The sequence below is a fragment of the Stegostoma tigrinum genome, unplaced genomic scaffold, assembly GCF_030684315.1.
Source record: "Stegostoma tigrinum isolate sSteTig4 unplaced genomic scaffold, sSteTig4.hap1 scaffold_53, whole genome shotgun sequence".
In the NCBI taxonomy this organism is placed as follows: Eukaryota; Metazoa; Chordata; class Chondrichthyes; order Orectolobiformes; family Stegostomatidae; genus Stegostoma; species Stegostoma tigrinum.
The window spans coordinates 848,891-858,677 of record NW_026728461.1 but is presented as its reverse complement, the minus strand read 5'-3'; positions in this window follow the sequence as shown (position 1 = coordinate 858,677).

Genomic DNA, 9,787 nt, shown 5'->3' with positions numbered 1-9,787 from the left:
AATAATGATTGGCTCTGCAGCCAGTTCTCACAGCCTGATTTGTCCTGTATTTTTCATCTTCTGTTCTTTCAAAGATATCAAATGATCCAAGTGGAATAGCTCAGCAGGACTGACAACATCTGTGAAGGAAAGAAGAGTTAATGTTCTGAGTTTGGTGACACTTCCTCTGAACTTGAGAAAGGATCATCAGACCTGAAACATTAACCTGTTTTTTTCATTCACAGATGTTGCCAGACCTGCTGAGCTTTACCAGCAAATTATTTTTCATTCCTGATTTACAGCATCTGCAGTTTTTAATGATCCAGGTGACAGTCCAGCAGCTTTCATTCTACTTTTAACTGTTGTAAATTTATTTTTCCAGGGAATTGGAAAGGGAGCATTTACTGATTTACAGCATCTGCAGTTTTTAATGATCCAGGTGACAGTCCAGCAGCTTTCATTCTACTTTTAACTGTTGTAAATTTATTTTTCCAGGGAATTGGAAAGGGAGCATTTACTGACAGGCTGCTCAACTCAAACACTGGCTCAAGAACTGCCAGGAACACTTAATTCTCAGGAGCTTTGAACATGGAAGGAATAAGTGTCATTCACAATGAAGAGAAACCATACATGTGGCCTGTGTGGACAAGCCTTCAGTCAATTGTCTGGCCTGTCAGTACGTAAATGCAGTCAAAACTGAGTGACAACCATAACATCAAACAGCTCTTGCTTTATAATATCATGGTCATGAATCTCAGTTTGAGTTAAGCAAGGGCCACTCATCTCCTCTCCTCCCTACATTCTTAGTGCAAACATGGACCAAACAGCTGAATTCCAAATGTGAGAGGGACTATCCACTATCCTGAGGCTCCATTTGACAGAGCATTGTATTAAGAAATCATGACAAATCTAAATTCAATAGGAACCAGAGAATATTATTCTTCCTTGGATAGCTGGTTTTGAAAACATTGTGTCTTCAGACCTTAGTAAATCGAAACAAGGTGAATTTATTCAAACTTGTACCAGATACACGTGGAAGAAGTCTGTAAGTTTAGCTCGGAGACACTACACCTTTTACAGCTCAAAACAGCATATTAAGGCATTTTCATGTAAGAATGGTTGCATGTGACATTGATATAAAATAAATTATACGTCACTTTCTACAAAAACAGGATGCTGTTCAGTTTCTGACAAAGTTCTGAGTCCTCCAATTTCAACAGGACTTCCACTTCCACATTACCTTCAGAGCTTCTCTATCCGACCGTCAGCTCACAGTTGGGCGAGTAACACTTACGTGACTATCTTAAGCTGCACAGATAGTTTCAGAGCCCTAAGTAACTGTTGATGGTTCACTGTTATGGACCTGCAGTTAAACTGTCGGAGCAACAATAACTCTGACGTGATATGGTTGTATTTGACAGTTACCTTATGCTGCACTGCTTGGACAAGTTTATTTTCTACCTGTTCTGTGTTTTAATGTTCTGCTCCTTTTCCTTCTCTGTTTCCAATGTACATTCTCCTACCCTCCTTACCCTACTTTACCCTGGTATGATAATACTGAATACAGAAGGGGAGGCTTGTGATTGTAGGATGGCAATTGTCTCAGCTGCAGGAGTTCCTCAGGATCAGGTTCGAGTCCCAACCACCTTCAGCTGTTTCATCAATGACCTTCCCTGCGCCATAAGGTCAGAAGTGGGAATGTTTGCTGCTGCTTGCACAGTACGTTAGCACCGTTTGTGGCTCCTTGGATACTGAAGCAGTAGATATGTAAATACAGTGAGACTGGACAACATTGAAGTGAGCTTGCCATGTGACAAAGAACATTTGCACCAACAAGTACCTACAGAGAATGACCAAATCTGAGAAATGAGAATCTAACCACAGCCAAGTTACATTCACTGGGTGTATCTTTATGGAATTCCCCATTATCATCATCAGGGGGCTAATATTGATGAGAAACTGAATTGGAGCTACCAGCTGAATAATGTGCCTGCAAAATACGTCTACCCCTCACAACCACCTGATCTTCCTGTTCAACCACGTTCAGGGATTTGTGAATGTTCATTCCAAGGTCTGTTTGTCCCTCTACACCATTCACTATTCCTCACCTTCATAGTTCAGTCTCCCTAAATTCATTCTCACTCATTCTTGTGGGTTCAATTCCTTTCACCATTTTATCTTTCCACATGATTGATAACTCCCTGCAGTCCACGGTTTTCTTCGTCATGGTCAACTACATGATTATTTATTCTAAATTATGGCCTCTACAACTAGGTTTTAATGATGGTTATAGATCAGAAAGCATTGGAACTCCACTGGATTAAAAACTGAAAGGACTGCAATTGCTGTAAATCAGAAACAAATAAGAAAACAGAAATTACTGGAAAAGGTCAGTAGAACTGGCAGCATCTGTGGAGAGAAATCGAAGGTAAAATTTCAGGCTGAGTAACCCTCAGAATTCCACTGGAAACAGGTGTCCAGATATGGTTCCTTCTTCGGTGGGGATTCGCAGCAGCTATAACAACAGAGTATAACTATATGTGAATTTGTGCGGGCTCCGGATTTTATTTTTTGAATGATCCCTTCCCACACATGGGACTGGTGAACAACCTCTCCCCAGTATACCTGAGTAAATCAGTTTCCACCTCAGTGGGTAATTGAATCCTTCCCTCAGTCTGCACAGTTCCCTGGTTTCTCTGTGCTGTGAGTGTCCTTGTCTCTGTCCAGATTGGGCGATCAGGTGAATTCAGTGCAGAGAAAACGCCCATTTTCCCTGTTGTGAATGTGTTTTTATTCTTCCTTATTCTCCTGTTGGACGTGGGTATTGCTGGTCAGGACAGCATTTGTTGTTCATCCCTAATTTACCTTGAACTGATGTCAGAGGGCAGATAGGGGTCAACCATGTTGTTGTGGGCCTCAAGCCACTTGTATGCCTGACCAGGCAAGGACTTCCCTTCCAAAGGGACATGAATGAATGGGATTTCAGGAAATTAAAGCCATGGCCTCTGTTCCTGAAATTCAGGTTTACGTTCCAGATTTTATTCATTGAGTTTAAACTCCAGCAGCTGCTGTGTCTCAGTCCTCAGGGATTACTTGGATGTACTCACCACTGCACTGCTATCTCTCCGCTGTATTGCCTTACTGTAGAGAATAACTTTCACTACTCAGATCATCACAGGGTGACAGAGTACAGGAGAAGGCCATTTGGACCATCACACCAGTGTTGGTTCCTTTGAGAAAGGGATTGACTGAAAGGAAAAAGTACCAGCTGGTGCATGTTTGTAACATTTACAGTGTGTGTCCATGTCAGGATAAATGCGTTTTAAATGTAGATTGAAGTGGTTACTGAGAGCAAGAAGCTGATGTAGAGACAATGTGAGCAAAATTAACTTAGCTGCCAGCAAACATCAATTTGTTGGTGTAAAAGCAGAGAATGTTTTCAATCCAGTGACCATCTGGATAATGGGCCCAGCATGCTCCCTGTACACCACACCCTGCCAGGTAACTCAACTGGAACACATTGTTACTTCCTTCTTGCTTTCGTATGGAAGTACACATACTGGTTTACCTTCCTGCCTACACAATTCCACATGACACACACACACGCACACCAATGTATGATTCACGTACACACAATGTCAAAGGGGACAAGCAGACCAGCAACTCACTCGGGGGGCAGACTCATGATTTGACTGATAAACTAACAGTTACATCCCTCATTCTAAAGATGGGTCTCTGAACCGGGAACGTTAACCCGGCTTTCCCTCTGCAGATGCTGTCAGACTTCCTGAGTTTCACCAGCAATTTCCATTTTTGTTATATTTCTCATTGTTATTTATCTGTGGGTGATAACTTTCCCCGGATTGTGAACAATGACATTCAAATTCATCTGAAGGCGATCATCATTCCCCACTCTCTCTTCATCATCCTTTTCTCAACCTTCTGCCTTCCATAGTCACACCCCACACCTTTGTAGGTTTTTTCAATTCCTCTCCCTAATGGTGTCAAACACATGAAAATTGAACTGGTTCCGTTGAAAAGGTCATGGATATGAAATAAGAATCAAGTTTTAAGAGACACAGAGATAGACATACAAAGAGTGAATTTAACAGGCAGGGGCAGTCTCTTGGGGGATGGGAGAGCAATCTCTAAGATGGTTGATAATTGAGACATTTCCCTGGGACAGTTCAATATCCAACAAGAAGAAGCTAGTCTTTTTTACAAATTCTGTTTTAAGCAACATTGCTCTGTGATATTTCCCACAGCCCGAGGACCCAATAATCCCTGTTCCATGTCAATAAAAGCAGCTCTGGGTGAGGTTCAAGCTCCCAGCCTCGGCATTTCACGCACCTCCGTACCATCATAGAAGGACCGCACGCTCACCGATTGTGTGACAGGAACCACAGAGTAGCCCTATGCGCTCATTATTATTCCCCATTTCCCGTTGTATCTTCGTGGTTGGGCCACTGAGTTTCTCTGATTCCAGGCCTGGGAACTGGGATTATCTGGTCTTCTGCAGCAGTACCTTGTGTGAGGGAATTTTGGTGAGGTTGCCGATGTTAAACAGACAACAAAAGGAGGACACAGTATACCCTCACCACTGGCCACACTGTCGTACATCAAGAATATATTGGAAATGACAACAAGACCCCTCAGACCACTCAGAGTCATGGTGGTGGACACGCCCATAGCCACTCAATGACAAACACTTACAAGAATCAAAGAGCCCATTCCCACAACATGCAGAATCAATGCGGTTTACAAAATACCATGCAATTACGACTGTAAACATTACATTGGGCAGACAGGAATGAAACGAGATGTCGGAATTCAAAAACTTCAACTAGTAGCAAAACGGAATGACAAACTCTCCTTAATATCGAGACACTCAGACAATGAAGGCCATCAGTTCAACTGGGACAAGGTAACCATAGTCGCTCAAGCCAAACATAGACATGCACGGGAATTCCTAGCGGCATTGTTCTCCACCCGTCATGCAATCAGCAAACATAAAGAATTGGACCCCTATACAAACCCACACAAATCAAAACCAGAAATGACACTACTCACCATAACAGATCAAACAGTATAAATTCCAAGTGGAGTAGAAAAACATTGCTTCAACGGAGGCTGTACTGATGATGTCCCTAGCATGGTGATGAGCCATCTGAGCAAGAACAAGCCAGCTCGGCGACCAAGTCAACAACCCACCCTCAAACTGAGCTATAGATCTTTGCCAAAACTTTGAGCCGAGTTCAGTGTGAGAGCTGAAGACCAGTTTTCCTGTTTACCCTGGTGCACAGATCACTCCGGATCAATCACCCACATTGACAATCATTTGTGTGTTGCCCTTTCCATGTCACACCTTGGTTCAGCTTTCTGAGGGGTTCCATGCAATTTTCATTTTGCACATTTTACTGCGGAGAGTTTTGCAGCCTCATTTCAAGACCATTGATGTTACAAACAGGAAGAGACCATTCAGACCATCAACTCTGCTCTGCCATTCAATGTGCTCTTGTCTGATCTGCACTTTATTGCCTTTCCTCATAAACCTTGATACCTTTATTGCTTAAAGTTCTGTTAATCTCAACCTTAAATATACTTATTGGCCCAGCCACAACACACCTCTGCTATATAGAATTCCACTGATTCACAACTGTCTGAGAGAATAATTTCGTCCTCATCTCTGGTTTAAATATGAAACCCCACTCTGATATGAGGTATTCCGGTCCTAGACTGTCCTAGAAGGGAACCAACCTTTCTGCAACCAACCCGTTAATTCTCCAAAAAACCTGCATGTTTCAAAAAGGAGCAAGGTTTTTGTTTTGCAGTACAGTGTTTGAGCAGACGAAGGAAATAAATTTCAGAGCTTCAGTGTGTTAGAAAAGGATTTGCAGATCAGAAACTTGCTTAGATACAGCAAGATCTAAGCATGCCACTTGATTCTTTAATCATTCAGCACTGGATACTCTTGGTCTTTGAATGTCAGTATTGAGTCAAATAAAAGTAACGTTAAGTTCCTTCCTTTCATCTCCCAGTAACTATTGCCCAATATCTTAAATCTCTGTTTCTAATAACTTTAAGATCAGTGAAGAGGAACAGCTGCTCTTTACCTACCCGATCTAAACCTATCATAAACCGAGACACCTTTGTCAAAGATCACCTCAGTCTCCATTGCGTTGTGCAGAAAAACTTCAGTTTCTCCAACCTGACCTTACAACTAATATCCCTCAGTTCCTGAATCATTCTGATCAATCTCCTTTCAATCACTCCACAGACCCTCACATCCTTTGTGCACACCACCTGTTTGTGCAGACCCGAATGCTCTGTGTTCAAGTGGGTGATGTTATCACTCACGGGCAATTGCTCAGTGACATCACCCCAATTCATGGGCATTTCATGAACTGTGGGTTTCCTCTGACCCCAGTGGTTCTGATATCTTTTGAGCTGCAGACTCCAGCATTTGATTTTAAAGTTGAAGACAATGAATTTATTTCAGTATTTTTAACCAGTATTGTACACATTTTGTGTCAGAGATAATGGGAACTGCAGATGCTGGAGAATCCGAGATAACAAAGTGTGGAGCTGGATGAACACAGCAGGGCAAGCAGCAGCTTAGGAGCACAAATCCTGATGTTTCGGGCCTAGTCCCTTCATCAGAAAAGGGGAATGGGGAGAGGCTTTGGAAATAAACAGGGAGAGGCGGATCAAAGACGGATAGAGGAGAAGATAGGTGGAGCGGTGAAGGCAGCCGAAAAACTGCTCGATGTCCAAACATGAGTGGTATTTGTTGATGTGTGTGTGGAGGGGGATAAAGGTGAGCCCCTGACTGAGGACTGACCATTTGACCTCAGTCAGTGGGAGGTCTAGGGGTGATGGTGAAAACTCGGCAGGGCTCAGCGTGGCTGTCTCCTCTCGGGCTGCTGGCTGTGGAGGCTGTGGGCTTTTTGGCCTGCTGTATTCATCCAGCTCCACGCTTTGTTATCTCATGTACATATTTTACTTCACATGCTGTTGTCAGTTATCTGACTCTGGTGTTGGTGTGATGTAAATCAAGTCCCACTAACTTGAGGATTTTGCAGATGTGACAAAGAAGATTGATGAAGTCAGAGAGGGTAAACATTGTTTGATGCACTTTGGAAAGGTGTTTGAAAAGGTTCCTCATGGTAGACTGGTTAGATCACATGGAATCCAGTGGAAGCTACTGGTTTGGATCCAAGACTGGCTTGAAGGTAGGAGGCACAGAGTGACGGTAGAGTGTTATATATTGGACTGGAGACCTGTGACCTGTGGTGTGTCACAAGAATCAGTGCTAAGACACTGCTTATCCATAATTTTATATAAATGATTTAGATGGAAGCATAGGAGGGATGGTTAGTAAGTTTGCAGATGGCCCCAAAATTCATGTTGTTGTGGACAGTGAGGAATGTTATCTCAGAGTACAACGCGACCTTGATCAGATGGGCCAATGGGCCAAGGAGTGGCAGATAGAGTTTAGATAAATGTGAGGTGTTGCAAATTCATAAGGCAAACTAGGGCAGGACTTATGAGTTAATGGTAAGGCCTTGGGGAGTGTCACCAAACAGAGCCATTGGGGTGCAGATGCATAGTTCCTTGAAAGCGGAGTCACAGTTAGACAGGGTGGTGAAGAAGGCATTTGGCATGCTTGCTTTTATCGATCAATGTATTGAGCATAGGAGTTTGTACGTTCCGATGCAGATGTGCAGAACATTGCAACTTTCAGAATACTGCACTCAGTTATAATATCCCTGCTACAGGAAAGTTGTTAAACTGAAAGGTTTCAGAACAAAAAAAAAGATTTACAAGGATGGTGCATGGATTGAATGGTTCGAGCTACTGGGAAAGGAGGCTGAATAGGCCGGTGCTGATTCCCTGGAATGCCATAGGCTGAGGCATGACCTTACAGAGGTTTATAAAATCATGAGGGGCTTGGATGGGGTGAATTACCAATATCTTTTCCTCAGGGAAAGGAATCCAAACCTGACAGCATAGGTTTAAGTTGAGAGGCGCAAGATTTATAAGGGACCTGAGGGGCAGTTTTACATGTACAGAATGCCGCATGTATGGAGGAGGTGGTACAATCCCAGCTCTTAAACACCATCAGGATTGGTAAATGAATAGGAAGGGGACAGAGGGGTACAGGCCAAATGCTGGCAAATGGGACTGAAATAATTTAGGATATCTGGTCCGAATAAACAAGTTACAGCAATCAGAGATAATGGGAACTGCAGATGGTGGAGAAACCAAGATAATAAAGTCTGAAGCTGGATGAACACAGCAGGCCGAGCAGCATCTCAGGAGCACAAAAAGCTGACGTTTCGACCCTTCATCAGAGAGGGGGATGGGGTGAGGGATCTGGAACAAGTAGGGAGAGAGGGGGAGGCAGACCGAAGATGGAGAGAAAAGAAGATAAGTGGAGAGGAGAGTATAGGTGGGGAGGTAGGGAGGGTATAGGTCAGTCCAGGGAAGACAGACAGGTCAAGGAGGTGGGATGAGGTTAGTAGGTAGGAAATGGAGGTGCGGCTTGGAGTGGGAGGAAGGGATGGGGGAGAAGAAGAACAGGTTAGGGAGGCAGAGACAGGCTGGGCTGGTTTTGGGATGCAGTGAGGGGAGGGGATAGGTCCGCCCAGTGAAGAAAGACAGGTCAAGGAGGTGGGATGAGGTTAGTAGGTAGGAAATGGAGGTGCGGCTTGGGGTGGGAGGAAGGGATGGGTGAGAGGAAGAACAGGTTAGGGAGGCAGAGACACGCTAGGCTGGTTTTGGGATGCAGTGAGGGGAGCGGATGAGCTGGGCTGGTTGCAGTGAGGGGAGGGGATGAGCCCAGCTCATCCCCAGCCCCCACTGCATCTCCAAACCAGCCCAGCCTGTCTCTGCCTCCCTAACCTGTTCTTCTTCTCAACCATCCCTTCCTCCCACCCCAAGCCGCACCTCCATCTCCTACCTACTAACCTCTCTGATGAAGGGTCTAGGCCCGAAACGTCAGCTTTTGTGCTCCTGAGATGCTGCTTGGCCTGCTGTGTTCATCCAGCCTCACATTTTATTATCTTGGAATTCTCCAGCATCTGCAGTTCCCATTATCTCTGATACTAACCTCATCCCACCTCCTTGACCTGCCTGTCTTCCCTGGACTGACCTATCCCCTCCCTACCTCCCCACCTATACTCTCCTCTCCACCCATCTTTTCTCTCCATCTTTGGTCCGCCTCCCCCTCTCTCCCTACTTGTTCCAGATCCCTCACTCCATCCCCCTCTCTGATGAAGGGTCTAGGCCCGAAACGTCAGCTTTTGTGCTCCTGAGATGCTACTTGGCCTGTTGTGTTCATCCAGCTTCATATTTTATTAAGTTGCAGCAATCAGTCTGTTTCCATCCTTTATATCTCTGCAGCTTTCGGATCTTAATTTGCAATTCTAAATTACCAGATTGTAATTGGAATGTTTGGAGTCGAAGCCAAACCATTCGTGACTTATTCAATGTACTGAACTTAATATCCACCATCCATGAAGGGATGCGAGTGATGTTAGGGATGTTGGAGTGGCTTGGGAACATGAGTTCAATATATTCCAGATAAGATGGATTAGTCTAAGAAATTATGTTTATAACTGTGACCCAGTACTTCCTGACAGTGATATTACGTGATCAGAAATAGAATTTGTTTCAAGTATTTGCTTCAATTTGAATTGGGAAGAGGCAGGCATTTTTTGCATTGCTAACAGCTCAGTTTGTTTACTGCACAGAATAGAACAGCACAAAATCAGACCCTTTCAGCAACTGCAGGCACATTGACACT